Below are 24875 nucleotides of genomic sequence, written 5' to 3'. Positions count from 1 at the left end.
TAAATTTGTATTTTGCATTATAGTTAAAATATCACGATCCCTTATTAGAAGTTATACATAACTTAAACGAGTTTGAAGTTTAATTAAATTCTAGACATTGATAAAAGAATTACTTGGTTAGAAGAAAACTTTTTTCCAACTCCGTTTTCTTTAATATTATTGCCTACCGGAATTCAGCTCGTTTTGCTTCTGGAACTGCATGGTTTTCTAAATTTCTACAAAAGCAAAGAGCTAATAGTAAATGTCTTGAGATCAAAAAATGTAATTATTGTTTTTAACTCTTGCAATTAACTGAATTTGGCCATTATTTAAACCAGTATTTAACGCTTTAGTACACATATTTATGAAATAATTTAAGTTTGCGGTATGCACTTGTTTAAGGAAGGAGTATTTCTTTACGAACAAATAGTTTGATCCAACTTTATATTATAAATGTGTGCAGTAAATATAAAGATTGAATTAAAATCAGTGCAAATTCATTTTAATTCAAAAACTAATCATCACTGTACAATTTTCAACCACTTAGAAATCCCCACGCTGGTTCTATTTGTCGCAAAATTTATTCTAAATAAATACCTTGAGGAAAACGTAATTACTTATAATACATGTACGTACATTTTTTCAGAACTCTTTCGTTTCTTCAACAAGCCTTTTTTTGTATACAATATTTTATTTATGTGTGCTTAAAGCCAAAAACCTTCGGCAAATATTAGTTCTTATTTTGTTTTTTTTTTATATTTTCTAATCAAGAAAATATAAGTACTCAATTAGATTTTATTTGCAGATTTAAATCTAAGATCGGTAAGAACGAATATACCACGTTTTTTTTACTGATAAATTCTCAGAAAATGTTTTGCAATTTTATTAAGGGGAATAACAATATACATTTCGAAGAAAAACTGTTATTGTTATATGCAAAAATGACGTCTAATTTCGAAATGTGCACCTATGAAAGCTCTAAAGTTCTTTAGATCAAATAAAGATTTGTATTGTGCTAAGAAAATATATATATTAAGTAATTTAGCGTGAAATCCATTTTACTGGAAAAATTTTACTGGTAAATAAATAAATATGATTCAAATCACATACATTTAGATAAAAATTAATTATTTAATCAAAAATTTCTAAGTATGTAATGCTACTTATTAAAAATGAGTACTCTTAAAAATTTGGGTAGTTTCTAAAAATTACGTCCCGAACTTAATTTTTTTTTGGCTCGCAAAGTTTCTGAATTTATCTATATTTAACATTATATTATAATATTGCATTTATATAATAACAGTGTCATTGCTTGAAACACAGCAAAATTAAGTAATGATGAAATATAGAAGGCGATTTTATCAAATAATTTCTGGGTGTGTTATTTTAATAGTTCGATGTAATATGTATCTTATTTCAAATGCGATATTCAACCTCAATATTTAATTTCTAATTTTTATTTAATAATAAAGTTAAAAACATATATTAAGATTTATTTATTATGCGGTTAAGATCTGTACTTGTTAAATCTTGCATCGAATTTTAAATGATTAAAATTTGGTGCGCTAACACAAATTAATGGGAAACTGTGATATAAACAATAACAAAAAAAAAAGGAAAATATAAAAAAATTGTTTATACATATACGGAATTATTTACTTTCCTTATAAAAATTATATGTACTAGTTTTTTCAATGAAAATCTTCCCATCATAAATTCATTAAGTTTGGAATACTTTTTTTATGAACTTTTCATACTTTAGTATTTTATCAACATAAACAAACATACATACAAATATGCATAAGTAAACTTTATAAAAACTGATAAATTATTTTCGTAATACATAATATTTGTTTGATAATTTTTCTGCACCCTATTAGGTTCAACCGACCGCCTTTTTATGAACTTGGTGCTATTATCAAAATAAGTGCTTGTTTTAACCACGAAATGGTTACTTGATTTATTCATGATTACTCATACTAAATAACCCTAAATGCTTTGAGAAGGCTAAATGATTTGATTTAAATAGTAGAAAAATAAATTAATTTTGAAATTGATGAATAATTTAAAAAAATTAATTTCAAAAAATAGAAAACACAATACCAGGAATTTTGGTCTATTTAGTTAAAACTTGTAAACTTTAGTTAAAACAACCCCTAGCAGAAAATTTATAACTGAAGACAATATTGTCTTACAAATAAAAATATGTTTTTCATATTTGTTCTTGTACTTAAACATTGTTGTAAAATAATGGAAAACTAGAATTCTTGACGAGAGTTTTTAAAACAAATGATTGCAAAGGGAGCCCTCGAATTATAACATTTTTTTTTAACTACTTTAATAAGTCAATTAAATGTATGAGCTCGGTTTAGTTTTTACTTTAATCCAACATATACATGTAATACGTGTTGTTTAACATGTTCTCATTTCGTGTGTAGAGTTTCATGTTCACCTATTATAATGGGTGGTTATTTTTTGTTCGGTTGTTCGTGTTTTAATTTTTTTTGTTACAGTTGTCAATATCAAATCGACTCAGTTTGGTAATATTGTTAATTAAAAAATGGCAATTTAAGTAGTTAATTTTACATTTTGGCTGCTAAAATCATCCAATTGTGGCTTGAAATCAGGCCCTTCTAAAGATATTAATCAAAATTTTGTGACACATAATTTTATGCAAAGTTCTCGATCTGCTCCGAAAATACTTTACACCGTTCAGAGTAAAATAGTGCAATAAACCACTATTTTTAGTTCCTGGAGTCAATATTTTCCTGATAGTAAATTCGTTCAATAAACAGGAGTTAAATCATTTCATTAAATTAATCATTTGATTCGCTCTTTTGACAACCATTGTTAGAATACAGAGTTTAAACTGAAAACTAAGTTTCATTTATGTCGGTTTAATTCGGTCACAACTAAAATGCATAAGCCCAAAATAGGCTGACGACACCTTTGCAAAATTATTTTGTTAATGTTTTTTAATGCGAAAAATGCATTTTTGTTGAAAACTTGGTTTGTGTAATTTCCTCTGACAACAATACATCCCTTATTGTATGCAATGTAATTAATGGTAACAATTCGTCTGTTGAGAATAAAACAGTGTATGATCCATATATGTTAACGTATATCACTTTGTATACGTTACACGCTGTTTCATTTCTAAACAAGCAAATTTCTAATTTTTTTGTATTTGTTTCTTTACATAAAATCACCCTTTAAATATTTTATTAAAATTTCAGCTATGAATAAAATGCTTACGTTCTGTTGCGTTTAAAAATGAAAATGAGAAGAAAAAATCACTTTGAAAATTATTACTTATGTATAACCTACTTAGATAGATTTTTTGTAGTTATAAAAAATTAGAACAAACTTGATAACATCTGAAGAGGTAAAAATAAAAATCAAAATAAAAAGGAATGCTATCATTCTTTATCATCACATAGGTGTTGCACACACACACACCATAACACATACGTATGTGTGTAAACTTTGATGTCTAACCAAATGTACAAATATTCAAAAGTTGATAATGAGAAATATTTCGTTGACTTGATAAAAAAAAAATTGAAAAGCCAAAGAAAAAAAAATTTAATTTATAGCTTTGATCACTACAACTTCTTACTACACACTAAGAAAAAAAAACGTTACTGTTATCATGACTTCTCTTATCATTTCTTATCAAACGAGGTCTAATATTTTCTTTTGATATAAAAAAAAATTTGAAATACTTTACGCGTTCTTAAATATTAAATTTTTATGGTATTAAATCATAATATTATGGCATTGAGGAAATTGGAGTTAATGAATTTGAAATTCTATACGTATAAGTTTTTGTATTAAGTAGATATTGCGGCATATTACTTTATTTATATACATAACTTCATACAAACGTACAATAAAAAGTAGTATACTTAACTGTGTTTACATTAACAATAAATGATAATTTTTTTTTTGTTTAATAATGTAAGATCAATTTCCTTAAAAATTCAAAGTAGGAATCCCGCTTTTGTTATAAGTGTTTAACATTACTTACAATATCAAATTGATTTTAATTGAATTTCAACATTATTATAATTTAGAGTTTGGAGTCTTTATTTTGTAAAATGTATTTTGGTATTTTTAGGGTAACACTTTTAATACTTACATTTATGTTTTGTTCGTATAATTGTTTGTTAAATATTCATTATTTTATAGTATCACCCCATGTCCAAGTTCTACATTGTTGATTTGAAAGTAAAAAAAAAAGTTACAAGTACCGTAAATAACGGTAACAAAATATTTCAATATCAAAAATAACGGTAACAAAACATTTAAATACCGTACACATTCCAAGTACCGTAACGAAACGGTAACAAAACTGAACAAATTGTTTTTGTTTTTTGTATTTTTATGAGAATGTTGTGCAGAATATCAAAATGAATAATATTCACTTGGCTTGTCATCAAATGAATTACTGGAACATTAGCATTAACAATTGAATTTAGGATGTTATTAAAACATTTAAATCAGATTCTAGATCTTCTAAATTAAGAAATATTTTTCTAAATAAATGAGAAAACAAATTCTAAATTATTAAAAATTTGTGCCCTTTTCCATGCATTATCGTTTTTGCTTTATTGAAAACGACATTTGAAATCAAATTTTAATTCACAAAATTCTACGAAACATTCTACTTGGTAATAATAATCGTAATTTTAATATGACCTAGACTTGGAAATCTTTTGCATTATTTTAATTAATTACTTAATTATTAAATTATAAAATGAATAGAATTTCATCGCATAATTTTTTTAGAATAATTTAATAAAAAATCATTTTAATTAACAATTTTAATTTGAATCTAAAAATAAATTGATTTTATGGAATTTATACTTACTGAAAATTCATTTGTTCTAATAATTTTTATGAATAATTTTTTTCTCGATTTACATTGTCAAGGCATTGTGATTATTCTAAATTTTGCATGTATAACTTTCATCTTTTTACATTTTTAAATATTCAAGTTTCACTGCTCATTCCTTCACTCCTTTTTTTCATTTTTAAAATCAATTACATTTATTTAAATTTGAAATCATCCGTAAGCTTTAGTGGTTATCGTCGATCCGGCAGTATACGTCATACGACAATGGAGAATTTCAATAAATATTCTGATAAATTCTAAAACTTATTACCGATTTAAAAAAACTAAATTACAAGTATTCAAATTTCCATGTCGAATATATTTCTTTTAACAATTATCTTATCTTCCTAAAATATTTTTTTTTTATGGAAAAATTTGTAATAATCTTCTCAATAAATACTCGGAATTCATTCCTAATTTAATATTAGGGTTTGCTCCTTGAGAAATTGTAAAGGATTGTAATCAAAAATTAGAATATCAAAGAGCCACGCAGTTTTGGTATATCTGTAAATCTGCAAATCTTGTAATCCTTATATTTATAAGGATTACATCCTTATAAATATAAGGATTCTATTTTTTTTAAATAGAATCCTTATATTTATAAGGATTCTATTTAAAAAAAACCTTCGTATTTAAATATAAATTTACTTTTTAGCGATAACGTACTGACAAACTGGGAAATTATCTGACGTGCAATTAGGAATATGTGTGACGATTAAGTAAAACTGCTTTTATCAGAATTAATAATTTCAATGGCTAGATGTAAAAGCATTTTGGAAAAATTTTCAAAAATTGAGTTTGATTGAACTCAATATTTTTCAGATTTGAATTTAGTAAAATTTGAATACGGTAAACTTATTGATTGTATATTAAGCCCCTAAGTGTCTTATCACCAAGAGATATAATTGTGCGCACGTCAGTTTCGATGTCTAATTGGACTTATTTGAACTGATTTGTGTGAAATAATCAAATTTTTTTGAATTAAATAAAAATTGATAAAAAAAATATGAAAATTAATTAAATTAGTGATTTTTAGTGTGCTTTTTAAATAATCTACAAAATTTTGCTAATTTTATCCAATTTATTTATATGTACATATGTATAATGAAAAATATAATGCTAATAATAAAAGTTGGTGACAACATAACTTTATAATTAACTTTTAAGGTTTTTGAACCTTAAAAATTTTACACACTTACAAGTTGAAAATAGTTCTAAAGGAATTTAGTTTTATTTGATATTTAAGTTAAATAAGTTTTACAAAAAATATTTTACTTTAAAAACTTTAATACTTGATTTTACATTTTATATACATATATACATTGTTTTCATGACCGAAAAAATTAATTTTTACTAATTTTCTTAACAGCATATTGAACCAAAACAAAAACAAGAATTAAAAATAACAAAAAACACGCATAAAATAAAAGTTAAATCAACTTTAAGAACACACCCTTAGTTTTTTTCCCCGCATTAAAATTTTATAAAATTTATTGAACACCTAATTTGAGTCACTCAAACTCTCTTGGTATATTTATGTACATAAAATGTATAACAATAATAAAAAGTACAATGAACTTTAATATGCATAAAATATTCGTATGTGCATATACAAATATGCGTGTGTATGTGTTCGTGATATGTAAACAATCAAAGAAAGAAAGAAAGTGTGAAAAATAAAAACAGAAACGAAAAAAAAAAAAAAAACAAAATACAGAAAAAAAAAGAAACTTTAAGGATACACGCCCTATGTGTTATGCTTGTGGTTAAAAAATTCTTTAACATTAAATTAACTGTAAACGAAGAAATAAATAAAAATTATAAAAACAGAAAAAGAAAAGAGTTCAAGGATTTTAGTCCTTGACAATGAAAATTATTCTTAAACATGTGAATTCTAAATTTATATTACAACGCAATTAAAAACAGAAAAAAAAGATGAGAAATTAATTTTATCCTTCTTTGAAAACAATAAAATATTTTTTTTTTCATTTTGTTTAGCTTTTATAAATACAAAGTAGCGTCCTTAAAATTAAAGTGCGTTCAACCATTTAGGAATAAACAATAAAATTTTTTTTTTTATTTGTTGGTATGGGGAAAATTCAAACGTGTTTTACGAGTATGTGTTTTGATTGTTTACAACCTACGTTTGTAATATTGGGGAATTTGTTACGTTTTTTTTTTTATTTTCGTAAATAATTTTAGTTTTTATTATGATTTTGGGATTACTTTATACTTATTTGGCGGTCCCATTGTGTATACACATATATGTTTACATATGCAATATTTTAAGGAAGAAAATTTATTTTTATTGCATTTTTATTTTTTTATTTGAGTAAGGTATTTTGTATATGGTGCGGTGTGCTATACCCGTGGTATTAACATTTGTGTTTGTTTTTTTGAAAAATTTATTTCCTTAATTTAAATGTAAGAATTTTTTAAATTGAATAAATTGCTCTGCTTTTCCATTCGTGCACTTTATTTTGTAGCAGAATTTTAAATGCACTGATGTAAAAGCAGATCAACTATTGACAAAAGCGCTAAAATTTCAATATCATTGAAATGTCAATTTTTTTGCAATGCCCAATATTTTTTAGTAATTCAGTGAAGATAAATGCTGAAAAAATTTCAAGAAGAAAAAAAAATCTAATTTTTTCTGATTTCTTTATCACTTTTGCATTCCTTGCTATATAATTGCCATTATAAGGGCAAAATTATTTTTCCCCATCAAAAAAACAATAATTTCATTTTCTTACAGAATTGAAAGAACATGTGATGTTCGTAACAGGCAGTGCGCATGTTTAATATCTTTGATCAGTGATCATGTGGATTTAGTTTTAAACAATAATAAGCAATGGAGGTTATTGGGGAGATTTTTTAAAAAATTGTTGCTGGAACTTGAGCAAAAAATAACTTAAATCTTTTCTAAATGACCAAAAAGTGAATGCAAATTAAAGTGAATACGAAAGAGTGAATATAATCATGTAAATTTAATATCGAATTAGTTATGTGTACATTAAAATGATTAGTAAGTACATATGTATATTGAAATACATAAGGTTGAAATATAATTGCTGTTTTTCGAAATTAATTTTAAAAAGGTTTTGTATATATGAATGTATTTTTAATATTACAACAATATTTACCAGAAAACAACTATTTTTTATATTTTCGAAAATTCCATTCTCTTGTTGTAGCTATATTTTTGCGTGTTAAACTATTATTTGGAAAATTACAATTTAAAATAAGTTCTTCAAAATCTGACAGAATTTTATGTATGTATGTCAAAATATCTAAAATTCAACAAAATATTATCATGTCTCATTTAATATTTAACAAGAATTTTTCGCATATTACACCTCTTAAATTTCAAACATTATAAAAATCAAAAATAATTATTTTATATTTTGCTTTTTGCATATCGTATAAAAATTTATTATATTGTATGTATGTGATTGTGTGTATGTAAGAATATACCACTTTATAATAATTATACCTATAATCAATTTCCGTGAGGATTAAAATATTTTTTCCCCATAATGCTTATAAAGATTATTTTGAAGTTCATATCCTTGAACATATTGCTTAGTTATTATAGAATCCTTGAATAAAATAAGCAAAAACCCTGAATTTGTGCATTGAACTCTAAACAACAAAAAAAAGTCACAAACTATCAGAAAGCTAAAACAGAAAAAAAAAATATTTTCTAAGTATGTAATTAATAATTTGTTTTCAAGTGTTAAAATTCCTAATCTTTTCTAAGTTTTTATTTTTGATAAATAGTTTAAGTGTCCAAAAATATTAATATAGTTTCGATTTATAAAGTTTCTTTAATTTAAATAAATAATAAAAAAAATCATTATTATGTGGTCAATTTGGTTGATTATTTTGCGATAACGCGCCTTTCTTACGCATATTTTCAATTTCTTGTTCTTTTGCTGCTTTTGACGAACTATATAGTTTTATTTTTTTTTTGTTGAATATTATTTATAACAATTAAATGTGATTAAATTCAATTATACAATTTTTGATTAGAAAATGTTTTATAATTTATCAGTAATTTTTATGTTTTTATTATAAATAAATTTTTGCTACTCAAAAAATCTAAAGTGCTCTCTTATGTAATACAAACATTTTTTTTTTGTATTCTAGATTATTTTTTAATGAAGAAAGTCTTAATTTTTGTTTAATTGTCAATAACGTTTTATAATCCCATTTTTTCTTATCACCAAATCGTCTGTATTTGTTGGAATAATTTTTGATTTTTTTTTTTAAAAAAACTAAAAATTAAATAATTTTAAACTTTATTTTAATTACTTTTTTTTTTTGATAGACAAAAGCTTTTTCAAATCACTATTTACGTATTCATTCTTAATTATTTTAATTATTAAAATTTTAATTTTAATTTTTTTTTATTAAAAGCCTTTGTTTAATCTACTTTTGGTTTATATATATACATATGTATATGTATAGAGAACCTGTGAAATAGCTTATATGTATTTAATAATTGATTAAAATGAATTATTAAAATTAATTAAAGATCTTTGGAATTAGAAATTATTGAAATTTTGATCAAATTTACGAAATATTAAAAAAATTGTCAGATAATTTCGAAGTGAATTCAAGATTTTTTTTTGTTAATCTTATTTTAACTCTTTATCATCTCCGTAACGCTTCCTCACTTAACTTGTTTCGGATATTGAATGCTCAATCACTAAAATACGACTTCTAAATTACTTTATTAGTAAATATTAAAGTTGGTTATAGAAAATATTTTTGAAAATTTTTTAATCTTTTTTAATTTATTTCAGAACAAAGTAGGTGCAAAATTTTTCTTTAATTTATTTTGGATATATTTTCCCAAATAATGCACAGATTTCATCCACATACGTTACTTTAAAATAGTATTCTTCTAATTTAAATTTCATTTCTCTTAAAATTGGTTTTTAAAGTATTTTGGTTTGATTTAATCTCATCTTTATGTAAATCTGTGTAAGTTCTACTAAACTATGAGTAAATATATTGATTAATATACATTATTTTTAATTAAGTGTAAACCATTAAATTCGAAATTAAGTGAATTCATAATTCATGATTCTAATTCTAAAAAAAATAAAATTTATGGTTCATTAGATTAATAATCAGTAAAAACCATTCTAATTTAAGTCAAATACACAAATACTTTAATATACAAATACTTTTTTTTTATTGATTAGAAATTTGGGCCTAATTGAGAATAGTTTCATTGCATGCAACTGTTACTATTGTAAAGTTAGATTATCACAAATAAATGACTATAACTGTTTTGCAAAGAGTACAGTTTTAATTTATTTGCAATTTTTTTTTTGTAGTAAATATACAAACAAACATATATGAAAGTAAATGGTAACTAGAAATTAGCTTCTAGTTTATTTAAGTAATAATAAATCTCAGTTGAAAGAAATTTTCAGCTATTTTTTAAGAAAAGTTCACGTCTTTAAGTTTTTGCTTCGTTCACCTCTTTAAGTTGAATTTATAAGCATGTCTAATTAAAAAATTGAAGAGAAACTATTTCAAAAACATTTCACATTTGATATTTTAATATTTTGAAAATTTTTAATTTTTTTTTATCATCTTCATTTAAGCCGTAAGTTTTCTAAATTATAGAAAATTACTTACAACTTTTACTTTGATACCAAAACAATCAATTCAATTGGAATTTCATCAATTTTTGCCTATACTACATGTATAAAATCTTACATTAAAAGAGGGCGTTTCACATTGTAGTGATCAGAATACTGGATGTTACAATTAAAAGCTAATTTTCATAACACCTATGCAGAATTTTAAAAATTTGTTGGAAAAATTCAGAAAATTAAAATTTTTTACATCAGTACCAAATTTAAATACGAATTTTTGTTTCATAAAATATAAAGAAATTTTACTTATTTTTTCGAGTTTAAAGAGCAAAATCTCGATTTTCACCAAACATTTCAACATTATGCAAGCTGATTCAACAGTTTGTGCAAAATTTTCAAATATTAGATGATATCTACATTTTTCTTCTTTATTTCTTACTACTTTTCAAGTACGTATTGCGGTTAATTAAAATTTTTTTCATTTTATTTGCTCTTTTTTTTTATATTAGATAATACTAATAGTTTTGACACCAAAATACATGAGAGTATAAGACCTTGACTAGTATAATATACAACTATAAAGATAACGTTTCGCGTATACGTACGTATATGTATGTATGGGTTACGTTAGAAAATATACCAAATAGAAAAAAAGCTTTTATATTTCTAAAATATTCTTTTTCAAAAAATTCTAATCCATAAAAAAAAAAAAAATAAAAAAAAAAACTAATTTTTTTTTTCTGTTCTGATAGCCAAAATCACATTAACTTCTTCCGTATATAATAATAAATTGCGCAATTTTCGCCTGATTTTTTTTTACGATCACCTTGTATTTGTTAAATAAGAATGGTATTGTTTTAAGAATTCGAAACTTTGGCAAATTTTTAAAATTAAAATACGTTTATTTGCGAAAAAGTATGTGTGAAAAAAAATCATTCGAAAATTTTATAAAGTAGGCCGAATACAATTATTGTCAATATTGGAATATTTATTCATAAATTTTTTTTTAACAAAATTTGTGTAGCTTGAATTTAATAAAATAATTTTTAAAAATTCTTTTACAAATTCCTGAATACATGTTTGATAATTATGAAGGAATATAAAGTAATAAAGACAAGGCTACTCTCGTTTGAAGATTATAAAAATGTTCTTGACTAAAGCAAAGGGATGAAATATGAATTCCTTGTTGTTTCTCAATAAAATGAATTACAGGATATTCGTAGAGGTTGTATTTGAAAACTCTGACATGTGGAAGTATAAGAAAAGTTTAAACATTATGGGGCATTCATTGTCTGAACTTGGTGTGAAAGAGAATCACAATCCAATATTGTAGAAGAGTCTTGATTGGAAAGAAATTTGGTCTATATTTTGTAAGTACTCTTTATTAGAAAACGCATTGTTGATAATGTGCTGTTCACATCACATTTCATTTTTTATTAGACTTATTTTATATTTGTTTTTTATTATTTTTTTTTTTTTGAAATTGTTGTCGTAGGTTTGAGATAAGATATTAATACATACTAAAAAAAACTGTACCACTAAAATCTCTGTCGTACATATATTTGGATTTTTTTTGTGTATAATTATTATTTTGGTTTTTACAGTCAAATTTGTTCCATCGGTTCCATGGTTTTGAAAACAAATTATAATGATTTAGATTCGTGAACAAATTATACTAAGTTCATTTAATTTTAAGACCTAACCTTGTTTCCTATATATTTTAATAATCAGTTCAAGTATTTATACAAACTTTTTGCATTTTAATAAATGCAAAAAGTTTGTATAAATAATGTTTTGTATAATTAATGTTTAATGTTTAAATGTTGCATAAATTACGGATTATTTAGGGATAACCTCATTTTATTGAAATTTCATTTTTATTGAAGTTTATCTGGTTATCAGTTCTAATTCAAAAATCAAGGACAAGAACAAATATGTATGTATCTAAGACTAATGAGAAATAATTTTCTAACTGTTGACTAATTATCTGCCAAATAACGCGATTCCATTTTGTACATAACATATGACTTAACATTATGTTTAGAACATGTCCATGTAAACAGAAATTAACATTTTAAAATAACTTCTTAAACGGGAAGCTTTTTTAATTTAATATTACAAAAGGTACAATTTAATAGTACAAAAGGTGTGCGTTAAATCTTTTGCCCTCATTCCTCATTAGATTTTCATTTCGGTAAGCAAAATGTACAATACTTAAGGTCTGCGTTGCAATTTTATTTTTGTCTTATAATGAAGTGTATTCTATGGAATTTATTATCGAACAAATTGTCATAAATTAATAGTTACTCATAATATCTACATTATTTAATAGTTACTCATAATTTTAATTCTAATAATTAATTATTTATAATTTCTTGTAAGAACTGCGATTCAGTGTGTAAGATAAATTTCAATAAATCATACTAATCTCTTAAATAAAATCCCACTGCAATTATGAATTAAATAATATGCATAAACACATACACATGTAATAGTTACATATCTTGAACAAAATTTTTTTCTCTAAACCTTGTTGTCTAAGCTGAAATTCTAAAACTTGTATATTGATAATATAAAATTATGCGTAACATATGATAGAATTTCATCATATTAAATAAGAAATTTTTTAATTCACTACAACAACAATTTTTCTTTTATTAATAGAGTGGCAAAATTATTACAAAGCGCGTCTATTTTTTCTATTTTAATGTGAAATGGCCAACCTTGACATTGTACAACTTTAAAATTTACATATTTATGTAAATTTCAAATATATACTTAAATGTTTGTATATACATACATAAATATGTAAAAGTAAAAGCTTACTATGTACATATGTAGAAAATTGTTAATTCTAAGCTTAGCTAAATTAATTTTAAATAAAATATGCTTGTATTTATGCGAAATTTGTGCGTGTATGACAAGTGCGTTTAACAATAAAATAAAATTAAAAAATTTTGTTTTTTTATTTATTCAATTATTTGAATATTACACACACATACAAAAATATTTACAACATCCATATGAAAATTTATAATATAAATTGTTATATTATTAATTTAATTTATAATTAGGTATGTGTTAACAAAAAATATAATAAATTAAATTTATTTTTAAATTGATCGTGTAATAGGTAGTAAGGTTTTTATCTAAGTTTACAACCAAAGAATATTTTAATAGGTTTAAAGAATTTTTAATGTAGATTTTAAGCAACTACTTTAGGTGAGTCGAACAGACAGAATTTCATTGATCAACTAAGAGCTTGTTGGTTATTTGTTTTAGTTAATAAGGTTAAGACACTAGATATGTATGTGTCTGGGAGTAGTTGGACTGAAAACGATCTTTGTCTCTCATATCTACGGAAATATTGAAAGTTATGTTTATTACTGCTATCTAAATATATTTGAATACTAGTTTGAACTTTAAAAATCAATTTATACTCTTTATTCAAGTCAATTTGTTGATTTTTATATTTTTAATTAACATTTCATACATATGTTGGTTATTACTACTTGTTCAAAATTCCGAGAATAGGGGACGCGGATACCTAGAAAATAATAGTATTTACATATATAATATTCATATTTAATAACGTTCTTATTAATAAGGGATAAGCAGATTTTAATATAAAGAACGGTTTAATGAAAAATCGGGCCTAAAAATGGAATGCCCGAATTCAGTTTTCATTTATTTTTAAAAATAATAATTATGTATAACCTACGCCCTTCTATTATTTATCAGAAATGTTCTGTTTTTTTTTTCGTTATTCTCGTACAACTAAATGATAGTTTTTAATTTTTACAGTTCTGTAGATACAATTATGTATTGCACTGCAATGATAACAGCATCTAGTTAGGTACATAAGCAATTTAAATATAAAAAAATCGATCGATTTGACAAACAAAAAAAAATAATATTTTCCATTCATAAAAATGAATACGACTAAATATGTATAGATTATTATGTACTTATGTACTTAATATATACATACATACATACATGTGTATGTATGCATAAAAATTGAACGCCGTCTCCATAACATCATTGAAATGTAGTTATTATAAATCTGTTATGTACATAATATTTTAAGGGAATGTAAAAAATGGACATTTCCATCATTGATATTTTGAAAAGCCGTAAATCATTTAAAATTTAAGGAATGACATTAAAAGAGTAAAGAGAGAACTATACTTATAACACACAATACAAACTTGTAAATTTTAACGAGAAAGAATAATAGGATTGTTTCAATTTTTTTAATTTTAAATTAATAAATTTAATTTTTTAAAAGAATATAATAGAATAATGGGCTTCAAATATTACATGAGTAGCAAAATGAGAGCGCGAATTAAAAAACGTCTTAATCACACAATGTTGAGAATTCAAAATGTATATAAATTTTTGTAGTTTGTAGCTTTCTGATACTAATAACTGCATGACTACATGTGGTATTCTCTTTATTTAAATTTTGTAGCATAACGTAAATAATAATAATGAATGTTGTTGTTGTTGTTTCTTATACGTTTCGTTCTCTTAAATTTAAAGAGAAAATTTTCGTTCCTTATTTTTATTCTCTTACCTTTGCTTAATTTTATTTTACTTTTAAAAAAATGCATATAACGTAGCATAGCATAGCATTATATAAATGCATCATTTTAATAAAAAGTACACAATACAAAAATTATTTATATGAGAAAAAAAGAATAAGAGAATTTTTCAGCTTAGTTCAACTTTGAACTAAGGTTTTTAAATTCGTAATCAAAGTATATATACAAACATATATATACATATGTATATACATATGTCTGCATGTATGTAACAGGTAAATTGATATTTTATTTATTTTGTTCGAACTTACAAGCAATTTTTATATACATACATAAAATTTTATTTACTTAATATGTATAAGACAAAATAGTACGACATTCATATACATCCATATACATACATATGTACATATGTATATAAAACATACATAGAGAATGAACAATTTATATATACATGGATATATGTATGTACATAGTATACACTTTTTAATAATATTTAGAAAGTTAAGAATGTAAAGAATTTCAAATTCAAATAAACAATAAAACAAGTTTCTTGAACATACAAATATACTTTCAATATTAGATTATACAAAATATATATGTACTTTTGCAAAAATTATTATTTATATTTTGATAATTTTTCATAATGTTTGATAGATACATACTTACATGTATACTTGGTATGTAATGTACATCCTTATAAATTCTAAAATAGTTTTTACAGTGCATGAATATACATTATATAATATGTACGTACATATATAAATATTATCTGTGACACTTTATTTTTCTCTGCATTTCTTACGTTTGCATTTATATTTATTAAATTGAATTCGCAATCGTACGTGCATATAATATACGTATATCGGTATGTGTTTCTACACTTATATACATATGTAATTCGAATTTCAAAATGTTAGTTAATATTTTATTATAAAATTCTTTTTTAATAAATTTTCTTTTAAGATTAAAATTCATAGTAATTTACGGTTTGTTCATGAAAAATTGACATCAAAATGCATTGTTATATAATTAGAAACATCTAGAAACCGTTTGAATGAATACATACATATGTACATATGCATATTTGTGTAAGAAAATGCGATTTACATTTTATTCAGTTCTAATTTATAAGTTATGTCTTTACATTCGTAATGGAAGAAGAATTTTCGAATAGGTGCAATGAATTTTGCTTTTTTTTTTCTCAATAAGACCAAGGCTTACAGTCAATTAAGTGAACTTTTACTTTTTATTAAATTTTATTTATTTTTCTGCCGTTACTAGTAATCGAATTAAATCAATAATATTTAGTTTGACTGGTATTTATTACTGCTAACCTAAGTTGTTAACATTATTTGACAATAAAATGACAGATTGCGCTATAAAAAGCTTCATGTTGAGTCAAAACCGTAACTATAACAGAAAAATTAACGGTAATCAATACAGTATCAACAAGCAAAAAATAGTAATCGTGAATTTTTAAACAGGCACATTTGGTTTGGATCTATAATACACTTTTGAAATACTCGTATGTATGTATTCTAAAAATAAGGTTGCATGGCGCGACCATCTCAGAAAGCTAAAAATTCGATTGGCTTTTTTAATCAAAACAGATTGGATTTTTCAGAATTTAGAAATTATGTAAACAAATATTGCTTTGATAAAAGGTCAATTTAGTTAATTTTGCAGATTCCAGAGTTGTTCAATGTGGGGACGATGTAACCTAGTTAAGTTTGTACAAACATTACTTTCTAGTTGGTTAGTTTCTCTGTAGAATTCCACTATTAGAGATATATTAGTGGTATAAGTGAATGTTAATTTTGATTCGGAAATGTTAATTTGAGACGTAAACGGCCACACAATTTTTGATTATGCTGGTTGCAATTAACCAAATGGTGGGAACTAATTTCGTTATAATTTTTAACAACGCTTTAATTTTCACTTTCATGTGTGATCTAAAAACCAAACAATATAAGACACGTGTATGTAAGTATGTATATATTTGCGTCTGCTTTTAACATTAGAATTTAATAAAATTCTTGTATTTATAATGAAAGGTAAACTCTTTAATAGAATTTAACATCTGTTTTAATAAAAAATAATTCATAAACGTACCTGTAATGTTAATCTTGAAAATTTCTTAAATACATACATACTTCTTAAACTTTTAAGTGTTCTAAAGAATTTTATGTGGTAAAAGAAATTATTTTTTTTATAAATGTTATTTTATGGGCTAAACTGGTAACAAACTTAAGAATTTTATGATTCTTTTATTTTATAACTTAAAACATTTTTCTTCTTTTATTATTTAATTTTATTGCTTGTTAAAATAGTGAAGTTAGAAAAATAAACTAAGAAGCAGTTTTCCTAGACATTATTCAAAGGTTTTAATTAAAATATTTAGTATAACAAAATGTAAAAAATCTAGACAATTTTCCATAAAAATATGTTTGTATATTTTTGATATGAAGTGATTGTTTTACAAAATTTTTTATGGTAATAATAAATTATGCAAGTTTGGTCTAAATTTTGTAAATTCAAACCAAATTATTCTAATAATCCTACTTTTTCTTTAGAATTGAGATTTTTATAACAATAGTAAGTTGATTGTTACACAAAAATTTACTAAAAAAATAAAAATTTAAGTTGAGCTCAACACATTTTGCTTCTTTTCGAAATCATACATTTTGTAGGAAACTTAACAAAATTTCTTAGCAATTCATTTAATTTGAAATGTTTTGTGGCAGTTCGAATTGTTTTTATACTAGTGTAAAGTACATTTTACTATGAAAAAAACTGTTCCAACAATATTTTCGGCTTCCAAAGTGGATTTGAAAATGAAAATTTTAAAATTATTAATTACAAAGGAAAAGATAATTTAATCAAATTTCAGTTATGTGAATTAATTTTGTTGAAATCCCATGTTTGTTAAAAACAGCAATGAACAACTTTTTTTAATAGACAAACAGAAAAATTCTGTGGTGAGAAGTTTCTTACATACTCACTGTATGTTAAAACACTCACGGTTATTGCAGCCTTGATACCTGCTTACAAGCATACTTAGTATGTTTATTTTTATTTAGTTTAATATTTTTATAATATTATACTTATGTATATTACTACATGCATACATACGTACATATATTACGTGTATTAAATTAATATTTTTAAAGAAAATTAAATGAAATTGCATGGAATTTTTATTTTACACAAATATTTTAAAATGTTCCCAAACAAAAATAAGAAATTCGAAATTTCTCGTTTTATGTAAAAAAAATAAGAGAAAAATAATGTACAGTACCACATAAATATCTGGAGTACTCAATATCTGCATAATGTATGTATATTTTGTAAAATGCTGTACAAATGTGTATGTAATAAATTATTGTGTGCAAAGCAAAGAAAAAAACCGGCAACCGGCAATCAACCGGCATATAAAATACAAAATACTAATAAATAAGTAATAACGATTAATATCGCTACACAATAATATACATACTCTACATTTTATTTTAATGAAATATCTACCTCACAGCAGTAAAAATATATACATATGTATGTACGTATGTATATTATATATGTATGTACGTATGTATGTATATTATATTTAGTATATCCATTATTTTTTTCATATTTATATGCTTTTGTATTGAAGTATACAAAGTAAAATTAGTATTACCATCAAGAATAAAATATATGCCCCATACTACAATATTAAATTAATTCTGAAATTTAATCTGAAATTATACGCTGCAAGCAACCTTTAGTTCATTTCTTTTGCAAGAATATTACAACTCAAATGAATCTGAAGTAATTAAAGGTGGTTTGTAAATGGAACACTGTTCTGGATGGAAATTCTGTTACAGGGAAAAAAAACCTAATTAATGCAATACCTCATTACAAGTTTCTTAATACATATTTAAATTATAAAAAGTTTTTATTGAGAAATGTTTATTTTGTAATTTTCTTGTTTCAGTTGTTTGAGAATAGGTTTACGACTTCATACACTAACGGAATGAAAATTCTAGAACTAATATTCAACCATAATTTATTTTATAATTGAAAAAACTTTAACATATTCAATACATAATTTGTATGTATAAAGAACCAAACATTACTCTTATATCATTATAAAATTGACCTTCTACATCTAAATTATGAAAATGGCAACACTAATTCCTAATATTTTTTTTTATAAATTTTTATGTACCTATACATTTATACCATATTGACTTACACATTTAAACCAAAAAAAAAACAGTATAAAATTTTTGTATAGTAAAGAAATTTTTTTAATTTTTTCAATTTCATATTTTGTCGTTTTGTTGCTTTTGCAGACTTTATATTTTCTGATTATACATAACGTTGATACTACTCTTACTATATATTCGTTAACATTAAAAGAGAAGAGAAGAGATAGAGAGATAATTGAAATTTGAAATAGATGTGCTTTTGCATACACAAACATTTATACATGTTTTTTATAATAGAAATAAAATAAGAGAAAATATTTGTTTCTTTCGCTTCATTTTGGTAGCCACAGTATAGCAAACTGGTACAGTATATTAGCAGCAAGGCAATAGCAACAAAACTACACAGGCTAACAAGAAAAAAAAAACAAGCTAAACAAGCATTTAAAAGGCAATTCTATACTACATTATTGTACAACTTTTTTTTTCATTTTTTTTTTTCTTTTGTTTTTTTTTTGTTATTCCCTTTCGTTTATGAACTAACTATGTAATTGTGTATGTTTGATTAGAGACAGAGGAGAATTTTGTTTTAATAACAAAAATACTTTTATAAAAATATATAGGGATGTACATACTTTTCTACATACATTTTATATATTATTTAAATATACATATATGTACTTCTACATTTACATATATACACAAATTAATAAATGCCACGAATATACAAAATACAAAATAGATATACCTTCATACCTAACTACATATATAAATATATACAAGTATAACAAAATATTGTAGAAGAAAATCAGCACTTTACCGTACTACACATCAATAAAAAAAAAAAACGAAAACGAAAACAGAAAAACGAAAAGAAAAATAACAAAAAAAAATCGTAACTTTAATTTTTAATTTCAAAGAAATAAGAAAATTTATTCAGTTGCTCTTTAGACCGCAGCTTGATAAGACACTACCAAGCAAAATCAAGGAGAGGAAAAAAAAAGAAAATTTAATAAGGCAAATATAGAGCTACATAAAAAAATTTTTTTTCCCCTGCAAATTTTATATAAATTAACATCATCCTCCAAATATACAAAAAGTAAAAAAAAAAAAGTTTTTAATTAAAGTTTTTTAAGTCTTCTTAAGGGTGAGTTGAATTGTGTTGACTAAGAATAGAAGCGGAAAGTAGAAAAAAAATTCGAAATAGAATTTTTTTTTAATAATAATATTTTCTATTTAAAAAATAGAAAATCATTTTGCTGATAATTAAATTTGGAAAAAATTTTACATTTTTACTACGCGTATATAAAAGAAATCTACTTAAAAATAAAAAAGGAAATAGGAATTTTTTTTCTTTGGAAAAAAAAGATTTTGTCTTTAAAGTGGTTCCTTGAAAGCTGTCGTCGTCACTACTGTCGCCGTTTATTTAGTCAAAAAAAAAAAAGAAAAAATATACATAAATTTTGAATATTACAAAATATAATAAAAAAGTGTATGTGGTAGAAAACCCCAATAATTTTTAAATCTAATTAATGGAATAAAAAATTTTTTTGCATTTTACACACATTTTAGATTATAAATAAAAAGCTATACATACATATGTACATAGCTACATATAAAATTTATAAAAATAATTTGATATAAAAAAGAAAATAATTGAAGCAAAAATATTTTTTTTTTTTTTTAAATATAAAAAACAAACGGAAGTGGTTAACATAAAATAAATTGTTTATTAAAAATTATAAGCAAAAATTTGTGAATAAAAAAAGGAGAATTTAATTTTTAAATGTTTTTCTTTCATTTTTTTTTGAATAAATGCGTACTACATACATATTATATATAATCAAATATATTAATTAACTGTACTTAAATAACTACATACTATATACTGTACATATTAAATGTATAACAAATAAAATATATAGAAAAGAAAATAATATTCAACTATATACATATAAACATATATATATATATAGGTACCTACATAAATATAATATTACATTATATAAAAAAAAGAAAAAAAAAAGAAAATTATAATAAGAACAAATTGTATATATACACAATATATATAAACACACACATAAATATTATATAAAATATACAAGTGTATAAATAAAACAAAAAAAGAAAATAAAATAAAAATTTGTAATTCTTAGAAAAATTAAATTTTTATTTTTTTCTTAAACCTAATTGAATTTAGGTGTATATCAGTTGTATAGTTGTGTGTCATGCCTACTGCACCAGTTATTTCTAGTGTTAAATTTCAATTTATTTTTGCAAAAACTGTTATTATTAATCATAAAAAAAATATTATTATAAATACTATTTTTAATTCTATTGATAATAATTATAAAAATACGTTATTATATTCTAATTATAATAATAATAATTATCATAAAATAAATAATAATTTTAATTATAATAATAATTACAAAAACAAGTGTTTTTATACAATTAATACAAATAATAATAATAAAAATACAAAAATTATTAATAATAAAAATTATTTAAAGTGTAAAAAATTAAAATTTTTTAAATATAAAAAACAAAAATTTATTAATATACATTTATTATCAATTAATAAATAAAAAAAATTTGAAGTATAATTAATCATTATTAATAAAAATTAAATAAAATTTACTTGTATTTTAAGGATAATAAAAGTTGATTATAAAATACAATATAAAAAAAATTAACACAAGGAAAAGAAAAATAATTTCCTTGAACAACAATTAACACAAAAAAAAGTTTCAGAAAGCTGAAGAATTGTGAATTTTGCATTTTAATGGTGAATCCGTTTTAAAAGTGTTTAACTACTAATAATTATATTTAAAATTATAAATAATAAAATACTCTTGGGAAAAAAGTAGTTGGATTGAATAATATTAAAAATTAAAACTGAAAATATAACAACCTTAAATATTGAATTTTAAAACAAGAAAAATTTTCATTGTATAAAAAAAACTTTGACATTCAATTCAAATTGTCATAAATAAAATATAAATTGTTAAGGAACAGCAACAACAACAATATTATTAAAAATTTACCGCTATCGAGAATAACAAATTTTGAATAGAAATCAAATAATTACAATTTTGGAATAATTGTTAATTTTGTTCTTTTTAATAAAAAATTTAAGAAATTGTGAATTTTCTTTAAACAAAATAAACATTTATTTTACACAAGATCTGTGCATTCAATAATTAATTTGTTTTTTTATTTTATAAAAAAAAATTTTTGGAATAACATTTTTAATATTTTTAATTGAATTTTTTTAATTATATACTTAGCTACTACACCTATAACTTTTATATGAACATAATAAACTTTTCATATTTTAATTATAAATGAATTAAATGAGAACATTTAACATTTTTTTTGAAAAAAAAAAAAATTATAAAAAGTGAAGAATAAAAAAAAATAGTGAAAATTTTTATATACTTGCAAATTATACCGACATATAAATAAGTATATACATAATATAAAAATATACACACGTTGGATTTTAAGCCGGTAAGTAAAATACACATAATTATAAGTAGATATATATTATATAGAATGATAAACACATATACAAACATAAATATAGGAAAATTTATATCGGTACACCAAATTTCGTATAGAATATGTACTTATAATATTTATATAATTTATATCCAAATGTATTACATACACGTATAAGCAAAATATAATATTGACATTTTACATACATACATACATACATATTTTTCATTTTGGCATTTATAAAATAATATAAGATATTTCAATATTTGTATTCATATGTACATAATATATTAATGTATATTTTCTCGATATATGATATACATAATAACAATAATATAAATAGATACGGGAATACTACACTTACTATACTTTACGTATACTATGTCATAATTTTTCTTACTATATGCATTGAAAAATTTTGAATGATTATGAATAACATTTTATGTATTTAGGTTACATATCTACCTACATAATCATCGTATACTATTATTAATATGGGTACATAAATATATTTATAGTAAATAGGTATACCCATATATATACAATCTTACTACCTACACTTAACTGCAAAATATATTTTTTGTATGTATATACAGTTACTTCAAAATTATAATTCATTACTTATGATTTATTGTATTTATTGTAAATTTTATATTGTATATAAGTAAAATAAATAATATTAAACGTATGTATGTAATATATGTCTAAATTATTTGCTTTAAGAAGCACTGTAAATTACAAATTCCGTATTTTGTTTGTTATACATACTTCCACATAACGTAAACATAACTACATGATAAATATGTTTACGTTATGTGTAAGAAGTATAACGAGTTCATACATACAATGTATAGTGGACAAAAATATTGTTTATCATTTACCTTAATTATATATACAAACTTATAAACGTACATAATTTTTAAAAATAATTTAATATAAGAGGTCCAGTGCAAGAGCAAAATTTATTTTTCTATATAACACATAATGTTCCAAAATAAAATAACAGAAATGAAAAAAAAATAATAATTTTTCTTGAGTCAGAGAGAATTTCTACCGATGATGAAATTCTCAATGAAGTGATTTTTTTTTTTTTTTGTTTTTTTCCTTGTTCAAATTTTTAAAATTTACATTTCTACTCTATAATATTTTTATGGTTACACACTCTTACTTATTTAAAGAATGTATAATATTTTATATACATAAATACATATGTATATTAAAAAAAATCCTATGTAATAAAAATATTTTATTATTCTAATTTTTATTTCTTTAATTCTTTTTTAAGTATTTTTATTTATTTTTTTTTGTTGCTTTTTAATTTTTCTCAATATTATAAAATTACTTATAAACTAAAAAGCGGTTATTGCCATGTAAAATTCCCAAACGCTTACACCATCTCATCTTTATATATAATATAATGTACATACATATGTATATATATCGTATGTATATACATATATATCAATATTTTTTACTTTTCATATAATTCTGTATACATATGTATGTATGTATATATATGATGGCTCTTGAGGATGACTAAAGAAAATTCTTAATTTTCATCATTCTATTAAATATATAAATCGTATGTATGTATGTATGTCTAAAGACAATGTATGTATATATAAAAATTTTATTTATACATGGTAGTTTTTATATATGGTAAATATTTTTTTGTATAAATTATTTTTATTTTTATTTTAAATTAAACTTTTTTAATAAGTAACTATAAAATATTATTTAAGTATGTAAAATTTTTAATATTTCTTTACATAAAGTGTATATGTTTGTGTATATGTAACTATATATATGTATTTTATATAATATAAATTTAAATATAAATATACAATATATTCAAAGTTTTTTACAATATAATATTTTTAAAGTGCATATATCATTTAAATGCTGGCTATTACAACTAAATAATTGTACATATGTATATGTACTTACTATTGTAGTGTCTATATTATATAAAGCAATGATAATACAAAAATAAAAGATTACCAGATTATATAAAATTGGAAGAAAAATTCTGCGATAATTTCTTAGTTAAAAATAAAAAATTGTAAGATTACTAAGGTTTTTTTATTTTCCAAATTATTAGAATCATGAATAAATTTTGCATATGTGTGTATGTATGTATAAT

At 22.4% G+C, this 24875-nt stretch overlaps 1 protein-coding gene across 2 annotated transcripts in view; it reads left to right on the top strand.

Annotated features, from left to right (window-relative positions):
• LOC129619085 (myc protein) overlaps nt 1-24875 on the top strand; it is a 135447-nt gene that overhangs the window by 34380 nt on the left and 76192 nt on the right. The window contains exon 1 of one of the 2 annotated variants that reach the window (XM_055534168.1): nt 21849-22741. The exons of the other annotated variant lie outside the window; for it this stretch is intronic. The gene's annotated coding sequence lies outside the window, so the exon portion shown is untranslated. Of the gene's footprint in view, nt 1-21848; nt 22742-24875 lie in introns of those variants that run through there. 2 annotated transcript variants of the gene reach the window in all.

Source organism: Condylostylus longicornis, unplaced genomic scaffold (genome assembly GCF_029603195.1).
Source record: "Condylostylus longicornis isolate FDR11 unplaced genomic scaffold, ASM2960319v2 ptg000010l, whole genome shotgun sequence".
Classification (NCBI taxonomy): domain Eukaryota; kingdom Metazoa; phylum Arthropoda; class Insecta; order Diptera; family Dolichopodidae; genus Condylostylus; species Condylostylus longicornis.
Note: the sequence above shows the minus strand (reverse complement) of the source record. Positions and strands in the feature narration are given on the sequence as shown.